Below are 18296 nucleotides of genomic sequence, written 5' to 3'. Positions count from 1 at the left end.
CAGACTGGGAGCAGTAACACATTTACAACATGGCTTACACATCTTTCATTCAGGTGTCTGTTTAAATTAATAGTGTCTCCTCAAGTAGTTTATTTCAGTTGGACAGAATAACTGAGAGCAAAAAGAAGGGCCTGGTTGTACCAAATCCCGATAAACTTTAAGTACTTGTTATGAAGAGAGAAAGATACATAGGGATGTAGAAGTTGAAAGGAACCATGGTACGGTTATTGGCATAGGAAGTTGACTGCAATCAAACAGATGAAAGGCCTACAAACAGAATCCTTTAACATTTAATATAACACTCTTACCAAAAATGCTTTAACATGGGTTCAGAAAAACTGTGACTGAGATTTTAAAAATAACCTAAGTTTATAGAGATAGAAAGTAAGCTTAGGAGATTGCTTGACCACCAGGAGAGCATATCTTCTGGTGCCTTATTCAAATGTGGTCAAGGATGATGATGGAAGAGAACAGAACTCCTGGAAAGTTGAGGCAAGACATGTGAAGAGTAATAAACTGGCATAGTCCTCCCAAGGAGTGGAAGTGGGCCGTAACCCAGGCTCCACTCTTTCCTTCCTTCTCTAAACAGAAGTATTTACTGGAATTACCCTGTTCCTGTCTGACCATAGTATGTGGAATGTGGTGAAGGGGAATAATATGTTTTTTTAAGTTCATATGTCTCTGGATCAACAAGAACTGGAACTGGACCTGACGGAAATGATGAGATCCTCATCTTTAAGCCTGAAGACTTGATTGAATAATACTTTGGTCTCAGGAAGAAAGCAAATACTCATGATCAAGAGGTTGATCTTGGTAGATAGTCCTATTTGTCTACAATTACGCTTTCTGTCACTTCCCTTGCCACGCCTCCCTCTGGTGGGAATGTACTTTTCCACCCTATTGACTTCCGGCTTGGCATGAGATTTACCTTGGTTGGGGGGATAGGAGGAGCACAGGAGCGTGATATATGCCACATCCTGATAGGAGCTTTAAATGTGCTTGCGTGGGTTGGCTCTGTCTGTACCAACCCTTGATGTTCTAGTGTCATGCTCTTCATAGTGGATGCTACTTTTCCTGTGACTGCAGTGGGTTGACATGTCAGAAAACCTTGGAGGTGCTTAGCATGGACACAGCCCTACCTTAGACCTCTGTGAGCAAAAAGTGTTTATTCTTGGAAAACACTGAGATTTGGGCATTGTTTGTTGCTATGGCAAAAGCTGACCACTATAAAGGATTACAAAATCAGAGAAGAAATCATACGTGAGACAGAATAAGATAATATCGTGCAAGAAACCAACATCTTGTTGAACTCTAACATTTATTACACATAATTGTTGAACTGTCAAAGGAAGCAAACAAGGAAGTCAAAATAAATGAGAATTTCTTTGATTTTATATCTGAAATACAGATTTAATTGAAGAACTGGAGAAAACATCTTTGAATGTTAGGCACTGATTTAAAGGACTGTCAAGGGGCAGCCTATTATAATGGAACTAACATGGTTGGTTGGAAAAAGGCATACAAGCCAGTATTTCTGAAAATCCAGATGTATTCTTTGTGTCATGTTGCATGCATAGTTTCAATTTGTTACTAGGAGACATGACTACGACTGATAAGGATGACCTTCTTTGGTATACTTCAAAGATTATGTATTATATTTTCTAAATCTGTCTAAAGACGAGCCATCTTGATAGAAAAAAATATAATTTGACCTTAGATTTACTGTCAGACTCACAAAAGGAATGCTAACTAAATGCTGTTAAAGTAATTAGGTTTAATTTAGACAAGAAGACTTAAGCAAAACAATAGAAGTCCTCAAATAAAAAACAAATTGTAGACTCTGATGGAAAATGAAATTAATTTTGAATTTTTACTGTGCATGGTTACTTGGTATAGATTTTAAATTTCTATTACTGTTAGACAGGAATACAAAACAGTCAAATAGACCTACGTTTGCCTATTTCATTTTTCAAATGGCTAAAACTGTCTTTTTAATTATAGAGGAACTATCTTTCCCTTACTGGAAGAAGCTACATGAGTTAAGTACAACAAAAGTGACATTCTAATAAAAAGAGAAGGAGACTGAAACAAGAAAAAGAAAAACTTGCGTGACTATGGAAAAGAAGGAAAAGAAAGAGATGTGATTACAATTCAAAATGGATCTTAAGCGATATGTTGCAATAGTTTTGTTTTTTAAGTATCCAAATGTTGAAACATTTGAAAAGATGTAAGAAATACTTGAACACTCTAGATACTGTTGTAAGAAATGATGAAACTTACAGTGTGAGTGATAGTAATTTATATGATTAATTTAAAAACATTTTATATCTCGTTTGCAATAATTTGCATATATGACACCATCATAATGTTTATACATGATACGTAAAATTTATGGGGCATCTCTGAATCTAAGTATTATTTTAAGCATTTTTTACTGGCAAGTCCATTTACTACCACAAAGTTTTTCCATAATGAGATTAATTTAAAAAAATTAAGAGGCACCTGGGTGGCTCAGTGGGTTCAGGGACTGACTTTCGATTTCAGCTCCGGTCATGACCTCAGCATTGGGAGATGGAACCCCGCGTAGGCCTCGGTGCTGGACATGGAGCCTGCTTAAGATTCTTTCTCTCCCTCTCCTTCTGCCTTCCCCATCCCTAAAAAAAAAAAAAAATTGAAGAATGACGATGGCTCAGGAAAGGTTGTCGAATATGGTATTATTAAAAATAGAACATAGATTATGTGACAGTCTTGATTACAGCAACATACTTGGTGATTTTGCTGAAACGAAGGTAAGAAAAATAAATTTTATGGATGCATATAAGTAATATACTCAGTGTGTATATCCTTACTAGTAACCCACCATTGGATGAGTCAGTAAAAAGACTGGAAGAGGTTTTGAGATAAATTCACCTGAATTTAAGCATTCAAATAAATCTGCCTCCCACCCCCCGGTAACTGTCTTAGAATACCATATCTTTATTCCTTAGCTTTATTGTAATGATGTTTCCTTGAGGAAAATTATTCTGGAATTCATCTGGTATTTGAAGCCAGGTTTGTGTTGTGTTTTTTGTTTTTGTCTGTTTTTTGTTTCTTGTCTTTTTTTGCTGGTGGTTGAGGATCTCGAGAAAATTGGTTACCACTTCAGCCACATCCCTCCTTTGATTACAATTGCTTTGGTCTGTGTCACCGTCATTGCACTAAATGTCCAACATCCTAACATACCTACAGGAGCCATGGGGCTATGTCAGGGCTGGTGGACTCATTAAAGCAAATCAAGAGCATCCCTTCACCACAGTGCCCACAGATTGGGCTCTGAGGGGAGGCTAATGGGTGTGAAATGAAAAAAGGGTTTATAGTCAAACAAATTCGGGAAATTCTGCTTAAGACTACCAGATGCATGTATTTTTCTATGCCTCAGGATTTCTCAGAGCAGTTAGTACGTTGATGTGCACTGCAGTCTTTGCAATGGATTATTCAAAATATCTAGCTGACCAATGTCCTCTGGAACACACTTTTGAGGAACGATTCTCTATAGTAACACTTCACGTTTCATGGTCTCTACCTCTCCGCCAAATCCCGTTGTTTGCAAAAATGAGAGGCCCAAATATTAAGGCAGCACCTGGATGAGAAAGGGGAGGAGAGGAAATCAGGGAGCCCTGCTGTCTGTCCGTCATCTTCTGAAATGCAAGGGCATGAATGGCTCCCCTGCCCTCACAGCTTTCTTTTTTCCTCCAAGAACAAGAAGCAGGGCCTCTCGAACAAACAAAACTGCTTGTGCACTGATGCAGGCACGGTGGTTCTGAGTTGCTCTGAGGCTCGTGCCTGAATTAAAGGCGAGGGGCCACATAGGAGAAAATAAAACGGTCTGCTCAGAGATCAAATGCAACATTTGTATAGAACCTTATTCAAAATGGATACAAATGCATCAATTCTTCAGAATTATAGGTGAATCAAAGGAAAATTACATCCAAGGAGATAAAGCAGCAGCTAGCAGTCGGACCACGTACGGTGCAGAGATGCAACTTTGAAGCTTCTGGCCTAGCGTGCCAAAGAGCCAGATGTGACAGGTGGAATCATAGCAGCTCTAGCTCAGCATCTGGAGTGTGTAAATCTGTCCCACAGAAAATTAAGAGGTGCACAAGAAGGTGGTGAGAATGACCAGTTGAAAATATCTTTTTGAGAGAAAAATCACTTTGAAGAACATAGCACATTTTAAAAAATGAAAATTCTATCTAGACTTAAATTGCTCTACATAGCAATGGTGGTGTGAAAGGATCATATACAAGGATTCTTCAAGCTCCCCAATCGCGGAGCCCCCAAGATCTTGTTCTTTTCTGGCAGAAGGAGAGAGAAGAAGAAGGAGAGAGGGAGAGAGAGAACAAGTGGCAGAGAGAGAAAGAGAGAACAAGGTAGCATTGTGTCAGTGCGCAGATAGGAAGAGAAGAGGATGCTGGGTGACTGAGCCGATTCTTCCGATTGGGACCCTGAGTCAGTCATTCCACAGGTGAGGATGTATTCCCCAAGGCTTTCTTATACAGATCAGAGAACTGGGATCATTTTTATCACCAAAAAGACAGGCAATATATAAAACAGGTGCGGCAGATATGAACAATGTTGTAAAGACAATATGCAGCATCACTAATAAGCGTTTATGTAGATCAGAGAATCTTCTGGCTTGAAGGGACTTTGGGGATTACCTAGTCAACCCACTCACACTACAGAAGCTGCAACGGGGAATGGCTAAGAAAGGGACTTGTGTGAGGAAAGCTCCGTGGGTGACAGAGGCCGGGTGGGTGTCGGGATCCCAAGTCCCAGTTCAACATTTTCTCTCTCTTTATCGTGCTTCCTGCCTTGCGGGATGGTTTCAGAGGCTTTCCAAGCATGTTGCTCTACAACAACACCACACAATCAGAACTGATGTGAATATAGGCACAGGGGGTCTCCTGGTCCAAGAAGGATTCCTTTACTGTGAGTAGCAACTGTCTATGTCTTTGCCAAGAAAGAAAGATGGACAACGGGAGTAAAGCAAAACGCTGGGGAAGGGTTTGGTTAATTATGAGTTAATGCTCTCTCAGGGGCCTTCTTCTGGGACTTGACACTCATATTGTGGGCCTCGGCAATCATGAGGTAGATTCCAAGCATGAACAATGGGTCACCAAGTAACTTGATAACATACCTTGTCATCATCTCCCTTGAATTTAGTGAAGTTGCGGAAAAAAAAAAAAAAAAAAAAAAAAGATGGGCCCTTTGGCCTATGAATGACTGTCTCAGCCTCTGATCTCTTCTGATTCGGTTCTGTTCTGGGAACCCACCGCTGATACCCTTAACGCTTTCTTGCAGCCAAGATGATCTTTTGATCTTCAGCACTGACCGCTGAGGTAGGCCAAGGGTTATCATGCCCATTTGCAGATAAGAAAACACAGATTCTAAGCAGTTCAGTGCCTTGCTCGGCAGCGGGAGGTAGACCCAGGTCACTTGTCTCCCAAACTGGTGATTCGCCCACCCTCCAAGCTGCTCCTGGGACCGCTTGTGTGATGAAGGAGTGGGGGGGGGGGGCTTTCCCCCCAGGGAGCCCAATGTGGACAGGGCTGGGGTAGGAAGCTGCATCCTGCTTCTGGAGACCCATGTCAGGTTAGAGAGATGACAGAAAAGGTGAGCAACGATGGGGTGACAAATTGATGGAGGGCTCTTGAAGACAGCTGAGATTGAGACCAGGGTGTGACAGGCAGTCAGGACCGCTGTAGGGGTCTTGACAGTGTGATGGACGCAGTGGCCCCTGAGGAAGATGCTTCTCTTGGATAATAGCTCTCACAGCAAACACGATAGCATCAGCATCTTTCCCGGGCCTCATCTCTGGGCTTTCCAAATGCTGCCTGTCACCGTGAGAAAGATAAAAAGCCTTCTCGGTTGGAATCTGGCCAGCTAATCTCAGAGCTCCAGTTCAAGGAGCGGGCCAGATGTGTCCTAGTAAGGAAACACTGCATGTTTGGACAAAGGCTTGTTCAGGTATAAAATACAGCTCTGGCGTCGGTGACAATTCCTACCACATGTGTAGGAAGAGAGGCTCGCAAGCTGGTTAACGTTGGTGGTGCTTTTTCTTCCTCTGGGAACAATGTGCTCTCCCTGCTCTGCACATCCCGGGAAGCTTGATGTGAGCCCAGACCTTCAAGCATCTGGGGATTAGCGTATTTTTATTTGGGATCAGCATCCATTTCTTCATTCCTAGTTAAACCTTATTAACTTGAAGATACATTTGGGCTTCCTTGATGTTATCTTATGCAGCATGTAGTCCTAAGGACAAAGCACTGAGTTTGGCACCAGCTAGTCCCAATTCTGTCTCTGTGACCACTTAAGATTCCCCAGCTGTAAGATCATCTCAGCAAAATGTTCATAAGACAGTGAGTGTTCAATCAATTCATGTTTTCGGCTGGAGGTGTGTGTAAGAATCAATGTGGGGCTCCCCCCCCCAAAATGTAACAAGGTTGTGCTTTTCTTGTTTGTCCACAGGTATGGAGAGGAGAGTGTCTGGGGGAGAGACTGGGCACCTTCTGGTTGTGAAGATACCTCAGGTAATTTGATGAACAACTCCAGCTAAGAACCATCCCCCAAATATTGCTGCTCTTGCTTAATGATGTTTATGAACAATGGAGCCTAAGGACCTAGGACCTTAATCGTCTGCATACAAACAATTACTGTGTAACATCATGTGGCTGAGAAATTCATTCCAGTAGATTCTCTACTTGAATATGATTTAATATTTAGTTTCCTATAACCATTAGAATTAAAAAAGAAATACTTCATTTCTATCCCATTTTGTTCCAAAAAGGATTTGAGAGGGTTTTTGTAAAACAACTTTTCTACATAAGATGGACTTTCATTCAGACTGACCTTTGTACCTAATTAGTTTGAATTAAGGAAGTTTTTTCATTTTTGAGTATTAATGTTTCTCCCGGAGTTCATTTCTCTGAACATGCTCCCCATCTTCTTTTAATTTCCCTCCAAGGACAGATATGGCAGAAATGGTGAATTGTAATGTGTCTGGGGATCGCCTTAACAGAAAAACAGAAACCTCCAGATTTCAGGGGCTGTGTCAGATTCTATCAGAAGGATTTGGCTAAGCAGTCAGAGAGTAAGGCAGTGGAAGACGGCAAACGGGAATACAAATGAGCTCATTATCATGTCAATTTCCCATCATCAATGACCGTTCCATTTTCACAGGTGCCGTAGACCCACCAAATGTTCACGTTTTCCTCCTCAGCAGTAGAATGCATTGCCAGGTAAAGCCATTATCCCACAATCTCATTTACCTTCCTTTCCTGAAATATCACTTTAGAAGGGAAGAAGAGAAGGATTTACCATTTATTGAGCATCCGATATTCTAGGAGTTATTTTAGTTTCAAACATTATAAGGAAGTTAAGGAGTTATTCCAGAAGTAATACAATGGATTGGTCCAAATTAAAGTCACAAAATAACACTCAGGACTCCGTGGAGTGTGATAATTCCCACTCCTTCTTGACCAGCACGACCATGAATTCCCTCATCGGACAAGACATGCCCCCATCTCAGACCTATTTATTTTATTTGGTTCTGTGGTCGAGTCACACAGCATTGGTTAGTTTCTAAAATAGAGCCTACAAAGTGATTACAAAGGGTGCACTGTCCTTTGACTTATAAGAGCTGGAAGTGAAGCATACTCCTTACTGAATTTCAAATTCTCTAGCTCTTGCCATTGCTAATTACCTGAGAGCAAGCACCTCCTAGTCCCTGACCCCAGTCCCCAAATCTCCGAGGGCTGTTTGGGCTATACCGGCACCTGCAGCCAGGGCTCTCCCAAATCCTCCAGTCCTGTAGGGATTGGTTCATTTGAGGCATTTCATAAACATGGAGTAATAAGCACAAAAAGGACCTATTATTATTATTAGAGATTTTTACACATTTAGTGTTTCTGCTGTTAGTCTGCGGAGAACAGTTCAATTTTGAGCAACAGTTTTTAAAAGAATTGCTATGCTTTCCCAATTTTCATTTGTTTCCCTATTTCGTTGTTTGTATATCAGCCAAAATTCTGTAAGAGCCCATGACTCTTCAGTTGTGACCTGATCCTTTATTTTTTTCCATATGAATTATGAAATAGATGTATCCTGTCTACCTTTCCAGATCCTAAATGATCTTTTCTTTTTAATTGATTTAAATTGATTTAAAATATTTTTCCAGATGGTTTGTTGAGTAAGAAGCATTGTTGAAAAAGAACATTTCTTTTACAGGGTTAAGCTGATTTGCTTATAGTCTCTATGTTATTCTTAGTTTTGCTTTCTTTCATTGCCTAATCACACAGCAAATCTACCAGGCCTTCTATGTGATATTTCTCTCGTCAACACTGAGAAGCAGCAATCAGTGTCTGCTCACGTCTCCACTATCCATCCACCCTCTCTGGTGGCAGAAACAGCCCAACATTCACCTCCTTCCAACCCAAGTTATTCCTAACAGGAGTTGCTTTTGTTAAGATTTCAAAAGGGACAAATCCACAGTCACATAGGATTACTTGCTCCAAACAATTACATTTACAAGGAAGAAATTTAACTTAACTTTTAGACAGTTTGTATCTATCTTTTCTCAATCTAGATCTGTGTTTTTCAACTTTTGAGCTGTAGCATCTTCATTTATGCGTTGAAATAGATTAAGTGCATCATGGTTGACAGTTAAAAAAAGGAACAGGATAAAGTGAAATAGACTTCAAAAAGTATAAAATGTAAAATTGTCTTGTGGAACTTTGTTTCAGGCATGTGTATGTTGGGGGGGATGGAGGAGGTGTAGTCTTATAGGTAATGGTGAGAAAATATTTTCAAAGCACTGATTTGAATGACTTGTTTAAAAAATTATATTCCTAGGGGCATCTGGGTGTCTCAGTGGGTTAAAGCCTCTGCCTTCGGCTCAGGTCTTGGTCCCAGGGTCTTGGGATCGAGCCCCACGTTGGGCTCTCTACTCAGTGGGGAGCCTGCTTCCTCCTCTCTCTCTCTGCCTGCCTCTCTGCCTACTTGTGCTGTCTGTCAAATAAATAAATAAAATCTTAAAAAAAAATTATATTCCTCAAATTTTAGAGTTCCAGAAAAGGTGTTTGAGATGGTTAGAAGAGTAGAGGGCCTCCATCACTAATCCAGTCATTAAAAAACCATTTTTTTTGTTGTTGTTGTTGTTTTATGTGTTGGAGATGCTACCTAAGATATCATTTGGAGAAATTATTCTGGTTTCAAATAAAAATAAGGTTTGGAAGCCACTGGTTTATACTGACAGTATGTTGATCACCCCTCTACTTAGAATTGCACTTCTCCTCCTACAAAATAATTAATTATTCAGTGTCCCCCAGCCTTCTTCCAAGCTGGACATTCTCACCTGTTTCATTGTTGATTGTAGTTTTGCAATCTTTCCATAATTCCTGTTAGACCCGTGTGGATCCTTTCTTATTTCTCCCTACATTCCCAGATATCAAGAAGATCTGAGGCCCAATTGTCACTGTGATTTGGAGTGGTCTGGGTCATCACAACTCCATATAGATTTCCACATCCTACAACAGAGAGCAGCCTTTCATTCTGCCATAGCTTCCAACTCCGGGTGAGGGTATCTTTACCCAGATGGCAGCCACGTAAAAATGAGCCATGACTGCCTAACTTCCTTGGTATCTCTCTCCTTCCCAGCTTGTGACATAAAGAGCCTGTGGCCTTTCTGGCTGTTTGGATACTAACCAAGGATAAAGAATGTTGAATTGAATCACAAGTCAACTGAGTAACACAATTTTAAGCTTGAAAGGGATTTAAACATCACCTACTCACACTCAGTCATTTTTGTGTGTCAGGAAACAGGCCCAACTCACTAACCCAAAGCTACACAGCTTATAAATTCATATTCTCTTCTGCTCAGAGGCCTCATTCGAACATACCATGACTTTATTTTTACTACCCAACTTCTATTGAACGTAAGAGATTTATACCCTAAGCAGTGTCAGTAGAACTTTTTAACTGCACTCCAGTATAGGTAAACACATATATGATCAAACGCATAAATAATAAAACAGAAATGTCACAAAACAGTGCATACCCTTCCAACAAGTGGTGAGCTTTTCTGTTTTTCTATTCTAGTTGTGTCTTAGGCATATGGTAGGTGTTGTAGCACAGAAATCCAAAAGACTTACTTTAAATGAGATAGAAGTTTACTACTTTCTTATGAAATAATCCAGTGATGAGTAATTCACATCTGGCTGGCTGGTTTTGCCTGACAAGCCATTCAGGGACAAGGTTCCTTCTATTTTATTGGTCTCCTATCTCTGGGTGGTTGTACTTATAAGCTGGTTGGACTCAGTTCACCTATAGATCTACCTTTGAGCCCACAGGGAAGAAAAAGGGAAAGTCTGGACCAAATAGTTTTGTCTTTAGGGCATGGCCTGGATGGTGCTTACATTTTCTTCTTGCCACATCTTACTAGCCCAGATTTAACTATGTGACAGTCCCTGAAAATTTAATTCTATCTTGCCTAGCTAAAACTCAGGTTATATTTCTAGAAGAATGAAGTGTGAATGGGTACTTGTAAGAACGTGAGGTCTGCTACTACTCCATTTCTTTCCCTTCCCAGTGATTACTACTTACAAAATCCATTTCATCATCCACTAACAGGCCACAACACATGGTTTAAAAACATTGTCCTCCAGTATGGTAGGTGACATATTATGAATAATTTTACCGAGCCAGCTTAGCTTGAGAAGTTTAAAAACTACATATGGGTTTAAAATAGTATTCATAGTTTAGCTAGTTTTAATTTTTACAGAAGCTATACAGGCACAGAGTGACAAGGGTCACATGGTTTTGTAAGTACCCACACTCATCCCCGTCACTTTCAGTTTCTTCCTGGATGGATTTTCAACTCTCGAAACGGACTCTTTTGGGACTCATCTGCATATATTCTTACGATGTGTTTCTATTTCTACTTCCTGGTGTTTTCGTCTTGGGCATTATGTATGGATTATCCCACTGAAGAAATGAGGATTTACTCCTCTACCCAGCACTGCTCACCCTGCACGTAACTCCTTATCCTTTCAAAGTTCCAGCACAGTCATATCGTAATCTGGGATAGATCAGGATTCTTTGTTTACGTTATCACGACTCTGCAAATTAACTCACAGGCGCTTCATGTGTTCTCCTAGGATTAATTTTCTTTCTGGCACAGTCTTTTGCGTATTCTCATTATTGCCTTTTCTAGAACTTAGTGCTCTCTGTGCTTATCACTTATTCATCTGTCCGATTTTCCTCCCAGGTTTGTAAATCTCCACTTAGCACCTTCAAACATATTAGGCATTGTATCCTTCATCCTCTTGAAGGAGACGTTTCCAGTCTTTTGCTCTGTTCCCATTGGGACCAAATGGCCACAGAGGTATGATCCCGGATTCTCCCTCCAACTCCCTCATGTCCTGGATACACTATTTTTTGGACCCTGTCTTCCCTTTTTAAAATTTTTTATTTTTTTACTCTTCACTCTAGTGGAGCGTACCCTCCAGCAATAACCTGGATGAAGGTATAGGTAAATAAATGCTCTGAGATCTTGCCTGTTTGAAAACATCTTCATTCGACCCTGACACTTAATTCATAGTCTGTACGTCAAATTCCAGGTTAGGGATAATTTTCCCCTGAAACATTGAAGATATTGCTCCATTGTCTTCTGGCTTTTAAGTTGTCATGGAAAAGTCTGATATTACTCTGATGCTTGATTCTTTGTAGAAAACCTTTCTCTCTTTTTTTTTTTTCCTGGAAGCTTATAGGCATTCTGTATTCAGCTTGCTGAAAGTTGACATTGGCATTTCTTGGTGGGGATCTCTTTTTATTCATTGTTGGGAATACTTGGTTGATCCTATAAATCTGGGAAACAACAATAATTCTATTAATCATTTTCCCCCATCACTTTTTTTCTGTTCTCCCCCCATTTGTTTGTTTGTTTGTTTGTTTTGGACTTTGATTATCATAATATTTAGCTTCCTGGGCTGGTCTTTTAGTCTTATAATTTTTTTATTTGCTATTTCCATCTTTTTGTCTTTGTGTTCTTCTTAATTTATTATCTTAGCTTTATCCCTCAACACTTCTGATAATTTTTTTCTGACATTGCTTTTTTTTTTTTTTTAATTCTAAGGTTATCTTTCTCTCTCTCTTTGTTCTTTGGATGTTCCTTTAAAAATTAAAAAAAAATCTTTCTAAAGATTTCATTTATTGGAGAGAGAGAGAGAGTGAAGTTGCAAGCATGAGTGAAGGGAGGGGCAGAGGAATACAGGCTCCCCACTGAGCAGGGAGCCCCATGAGATGTGGGCTCCATCTCCAGACCCTGAAATCATGACACAAGCCAAAGTCAGATGCTTAACTGACCGAGCCACCCAGGCGCCCTGAAAGTTCCTTTTTTTAGAGCGTCCTATTCATGTTTCCTTTATCTCTGTGAAGACATTAATGCTTTTTTTTTGGGGGGGGGGTCTGTTTGTTGTTTCTTCTAATATGGTCTCTGCTCCTTTCGAGGTGCTTTTATCCTGGTTTTCTGCTCTCTGAATCCATTTTAGATGATTTTCTCTGACGTCTGGTGACACTTGGCCGTCTGTTCACATTCTAGAACGGGGCTATAGAACCCCACTTGGAAACTGTGTACCTGGAGGGATTCCCTGTAGGATGAGCTAGTTGGGACTTTTCCTTGGGGAAATCCACAGATCAGTATCATTCGTTCCTTCCCCTTAGGCTCATCAGAAGCCCTAGTCTAGAGTCTGCCTATTCCCTGCCTCCAGTATTCTGAGGACCAAGCTGGGGAAGGAAGAGGGGTAAGGAAGTAGGATTGGAGGGTCTCCACACGCACTGCATGAACCTCCTGCTCCTTCGGTTTTCTTGACAGTGCCCTAACCTCAAACGTGCTTGCTGTCCTCAGTGCAGAGGCTTCTCTAGGGAGTAAGCCTCCTGTCTTCCTACTGGTCGATGTGGGAAGGGGCAGGTGCTGAGTTTAGCAGAGCATAGTGGAGATTTGTGCTTCTGAAATAGACTTTCAACCAAACTTCCTCTCTTAGCTCCACCTCTGGGGCTACATCCAGAGCTACCTGGTTCCACCAAGTGGTCAATCTGTATCGGTTCTGAGTTTTAGTCAGGTGCTTCTGTGGCTTCTTTACTCCTGGGCAGCGACGCAGTTTTCATGAGTCTGCTGTCGGTTATCACACGAACATCTGCTTTCCAGATTCCGAAATAGTGGTTTGTCTCCCCCCCCTCCATTTTATTTCTCCTTGTGGGTTTATTTCCTTAAAAATAAGCAAAGAACAACCTTCCCCCTCCCCCAACCCCCCCAAAACCTTTATTTCTGTTGTATCAGTGGAGATTCTAAAGGAAGCAGAGTTTCAATGAATGTGTTCAGCTGCTGTGTATGACTCCTATGCTTAGGCTTCTCGATTTATTTTTTATTTTTTAAATGATTTTATTTATTTAACAGAGACTGAGCATGAGCAGGGGGCCAGGGCAGAGGGAGAGGGAGAAGAATGCTCCCCACTAACAGCAGGAAGCCTGATGCAGGACTCTATCCCAGGACCTTGGGATCATGACCTGAGCAGAAGGCAGATGTTTAACTGACTGAGCCACCCAGGTGCCTGAGGCCTCTCAATTTATTTTAAATGAATAGCTTTAACCCTTTCTTAACTTCTCCTCACAGTCCTTATTAAGAAGTAGTAAAAAAAAAAATAAATAAATAAAGGGGATTAAGAGTACATGAATCTTGAGATGGCTGGGTGGCTCAGTTGGTTAAGCATCTGCCTTCAGCTCAGGTCATGATCTCAGGGTCCTGGGATCGAGTTCTGCATCAGGCTCCCTGCTCAGTGGGGAGCCTGCTTCCTTTCCTCTCTTTCTGCCTGCCTCTCTGCCTACTTGTGACCTCTGTCTGTCAAATAAATAAAATCTTAAAAAAAAGAGACTGTGCTTATCTTGACAAACACTGAGGAATGTGCAGAATTGTTGAGTCATTATATTAAGCACCTAAAACTGATTTTAAAAAAAAGTACTATGGTTGTCTAATTAACATGTCATTTCTGCATTACTGTATTATCTTTCTTCCTCTCATAGAAATACATTTGAACTTTAACAGCCAATTTGTGAATACTGGGGGGAGGAAGAAAACGGATGGGAATTAGTTAACCCTCAGACTCAATTTTTGTCTCGTGACTTATTGAACATGACTGTGTCTAATATTTTAGAAGATTAACAAGTAAAAAGATCTGAACACTGAAATTTGTATAGTTTACACAGATTTTTTTTTCTTTTGACTGACATTATGAAACATTTAGGGGAAAAAAATTTGAAATCTCTGCTTTTTAAAGTAGCTGACCTTGGTTATTGGCCCTGAAACTAAGTCAATAGAAGTTGCTGTGTTGTTCCTGGGGCTCTGACAAGAAACACGCTTGTGACTGTTTGGTTTTTCTCTTTCATCAGAAGAAGAGATAAGGAACTTCAGACTGCGATAATAATAACAAAACTGTGAGATCAAGTGGCACCCAAATTTCCAGCATTCACGTGCTCACGGAAGTGTCTCAAGGAAAATGACACTGCCTCCCCACACGCCCGTCATCATTTTTTAAGCCAAAAGCAGCAGCAGGGGACGGTGGTTTTGAAAAGGTGTGTGAGATTTGGCATCAAACAGACCTAGAGGGCCCTAATTCAACTTCTGTCTTCATCACGAACAGCCTTGTGAATTTGTACCGGATACTCAGCCACTCGGAACCAACTCCTCCTCTGCACACTAAGGGCGACAACAGTGTCTTCTTTGAAGGGTTGGAGATAGTGCTTGTAAATCTCCCAACACAACGGCTGACACTTCTGGAGGGCCCAGGAGAGGGGGTTGTTCCATATGACGGCAGTGGGTGAATACATGGTCGTGTCTCCCAGAATATGAGGAGCCGTCCCCCTGGTGGGCTAGAAAAGGATACAAACTAGCTTGGAGGTTGGAGATCTAGAAAGGGGGGAGGGAGGGAGAAGAAGAAGTAAAATAAGAAAAGGAAAAAAGAGAAAGAGTGGGAGAGTCCTCAGTTGGGAATGCTGTCTTCTCCCTTCTGGGTAGATGGTTCCATGTGAACTATCCCAGATTAGTGGAGCAGGGAGGTGGTGAAGTAGGGCATATAATTCATGTTGCAGTTCATTAGGATGGATCAAGTCTCCTCTGCTTCACAGAAGCTCATCTCTTGAGCTCCATTTAAATAGTGTGCTGAGCCCTAGTGCATGCGAACAATAATGTCCCTAGTCACTGCCAGCAAATAACCTTTTTTCCAGCAATAAACTCCAAAGCCTCCAGAAATTAACGTGGAGTTAATTTTAGCAGAGACATAACCAATGAGGCTGCCCGGAAAGGCAGAAGAAGAGTATAAACAGGACCACAATAAGTAGGCCAGAAGCAGCAGTCAGATGTGCCAGGAGACTTGAAACCTCTCAGTGGTACCACAACTTTGGGGGTGGGGGGGGGGTGCATCTCTATGTGAAGTCTGCATGCATGCGTGTGTGTGTGTGTGTGTGTGTGTGTATTAAACACATGTAGATGTGGACATCTCTACCATAGGCAGCTCAAGCAGGACCGTCCCAGGAGAGGCTGGGCAGGGAGGGGACGAGACCCCAGATGGGAATGGTTGGCCCAGGTCTGAGACAGGGACTTCTACCCTCTCTCCTGACGCTTCCTTCCTGCCCTTGACTCTAGGCTGTGGCTCTACATATAAAAAACTCCTGTCTCCCACACTGTTTTAAATCATGAGGAGTAACGAGATTGCCTGTGATCTCTTGTTCAGAAAGCCTTGAAAAGTAATCCATTCATGAAGTTGAAAGCCAGAAATTAAAAAGAAAAGAAAGAAAGAAAAAGGAAAAGAAAGGGGGGGCGGGGGGAAGGAAGAAAGGGGGAAGGAAAATCAACAACCAAAAAAAAAAAACCAGCCCTTGGTCTTTCACTTGCTAAACCAAAGTATGGACTCTCATTTCTCTTCTAAGAGTCATAAAATGAGCTTCCTCTGTATAGAAGTCCCTTGGCTCTGAAGCCCTGGGTTTTAACAAGAGACAGCTGCCTTATAAAGCAAGCAGCCCTCTTCAATAGCTTCACTTGCATTTGTTTCTTACTTAATTGACAACTACGAGCAGGTTGCCTTATTTTATGGCTCACTATGGAAGGCTTTTGTAGGGCACAGAAGGTAGCGTCGAGGCATCTGTCCCTAGAGTGGCGTAGAAGGTGGCCACAGCATGCGCCTTCAGATAGAAGTGGAAACTTGGGTCATTTGCTCTCGAGTCGTACTTGAAGTTCTTTTTAAAGACGAAAGTATTTATTAGAAGAAGTGCAACCTGTGTCTGATAAATGGGAACACATCTGGCTCTCTCACGGGCGCAAACCTCACAGCATTAATTGCTGTGATGGTTAAAGCCGAGAAGGGAGTAGAACATTATTTATAGTGATCGTTGCTAAGTAAATCATTTAAAAAATGGCTTTCTAAACGTAATATTTCCCTTTTAAGAAGCCCTCCAGAATTAAAGGGGCTTTACAATGGAACATGAAACATATTGCAGGGAGAGAGACAGAAGCCGTCTTGATTAATGCCCACGATTATCAGCGATGCAAATCACTTTCACTTATTAAGTCTTGTTTAATATCCTAATGAAGGCTTCTGAGCAGATTTGGTAATTCCAGAGAAAGTGACTGTGAACTAATGCCCTTTCAGCATGTTGAGAATGAGCAGTACTATAAAGAAAACCTCATTTACCATAATTCCTCCCCTGCACAGGACACTTTTCTCAGCTTCTACTTCGCAGCAGGAGACAATTAACCTTTTCAGTGCCAGAAGTGAGTCCCAGCACATTCCAGCTGCGAAGGCCAGCCGGGTCAGAGGAAGACGGAAGTTCTCTTTCGTTTTCACTTCCATAGAACAGTTCTAAGAAACTGGACTGCGGAGTAGGGGTTTCAAATGTCGCTGCTGGTTGTGTTATCTGACGTGGGCCGATGTGGTATCCTGCACCCTACCAAAGTCATTTAAAATGCCAACCCCGGGCCAGGGTGGCATTGCTTATTCAGTTCAAATCAAAGACTGCCAGAAATGAAAGCAGATTCGCCAAAGGAAAGCCTGTTCCACCCCGAAATGCTGGGCTTCCTTTGTGATCTGTCAGGAAGTAGGTTTTATTGAGGTTGAAAGTCTGGGAGGTCGCGCTGGGGGTGGTGATTTAGGGATTTGCCTTAGGCTTTCTTGCACTGCTGGGCTCCTGTGTGACGGTTCCTCTGGACCTGGGGCCACTGGGACAGACTGGAGCTGGGGCCTGGGCTGAGCCCTTCTCTGTCCCAGGGGGCTGCACCCACCTGTGGACATGGAGTGACTTCCTAACATGACTGCTTCCTGCTTTCAGAAGCAGTAGGTAGAAGTGAGGGAGAGAAGGACCCCCCCGGGGCAAGAAGGCCGGTTGGTTGGTTGGGGGTTTCCTCTGCTCGTGCCCCTCTCAGCGTCCGCCTGGGGTGAGTGCCGTCATTGAACCAGCCCCTCTGATTTCCGGAATCCCCTCACCAATCTCTCCCTGCCGAAGTCTGGCTGCGTTAACCCACATCCTGCTATAAAAGAAGAAGGCTTTGCATTGGGTTAAGATAAAGAAAGAACCAGGCAATTTCCTGGAATATAAAACAGCTTCCAACTGGCCACTTAGGAATGAACATGAACTTCTCATCGTCCTAACTGGGTCAAGATCAAGGCTAAAGATCCCCCCGTTCAGGGACTCCAGTGGGCCAAACATGAAACCTTCTCATGTCATTGCATGAACGCATGAAGTCTTACTCATAGCAGATGAAAGAAAACCATCACACAATTTGTTCTTCCTAAAGATTTTCAGGGCAGAGAGCAGTGGGTTTGGGTAAGAGAGGAAGAGAGTGAGGTTTGAAGAATGAATTGCTGGTTCCTGGTCAAAGAGGAGGACAAAACATTGGGATGCAATCTGGGTCACTTTGCACCTCCAGACCCCAGGTGGAAAGAGATGCTGCCTGCTGAGTCCATTGCCTTGGGGTGGAGGTGGGACCCATCCCGAGTGAGGGCTGGCCACGGGCTATGGCAAGGCACCGCTACTGTGGCTTAGAGTGCGGATTTCAGAGCTCAGTGGAGCCCATGGATCGCTTATCATCTCACCTTGTTGCTCTGCTTCTTTTTTTTTTTTTTCTAATTTTATTTATTTGATAGAGAGAGAGAGAGAGATCACAAGCAGGCAGAGAGAGAGAGGAGGAAGCAGGCTCCCCGCTGAGCAGAGAGTTCGAC

At 42.1% G+C, this 18296-nt stretch overlaps 1 long non-coding RNA gene across 1 annotated transcript in view; it reads right to left on the bottom strand.

The window, feature by feature from the left end:
• Positions 1-18296, bottom strand: part of LOC132026076 (uncharacterized) — a 63150-nt gene that overhangs the window by 17297 nt on the left and 27557 nt on the right. Inside the window, exon 3 of the long non-coding RNA XR_009406759.1 lies at positions 2503-2654. This is a non-coding gene — a long non-coding RNA (uncharacterized LOC132026076). The remainder of the gene's footprint in view (positions 1-2502; positions 2655-18296) is intronic.

The sequence above is a fragment of the Mustela nigripes genome, chromosome 10 (genome assembly GCF_022355385.1).
Source record: "Mustela nigripes isolate SB6536 chromosome 10, MUSNIG.SB6536, whole genome shotgun sequence".
Taxonomy (NCBI): domain Eukaryota; kingdom Metazoa; phylum Chordata; class Mammalia; order Carnivora; family Mustelidae; genus Mustela; species Mustela nigripes.
The sequence above is the reverse complement of the archived record's forward strand: the minus strand, read 5'-3'. Positions and strand labels throughout refer to the sequence as shown.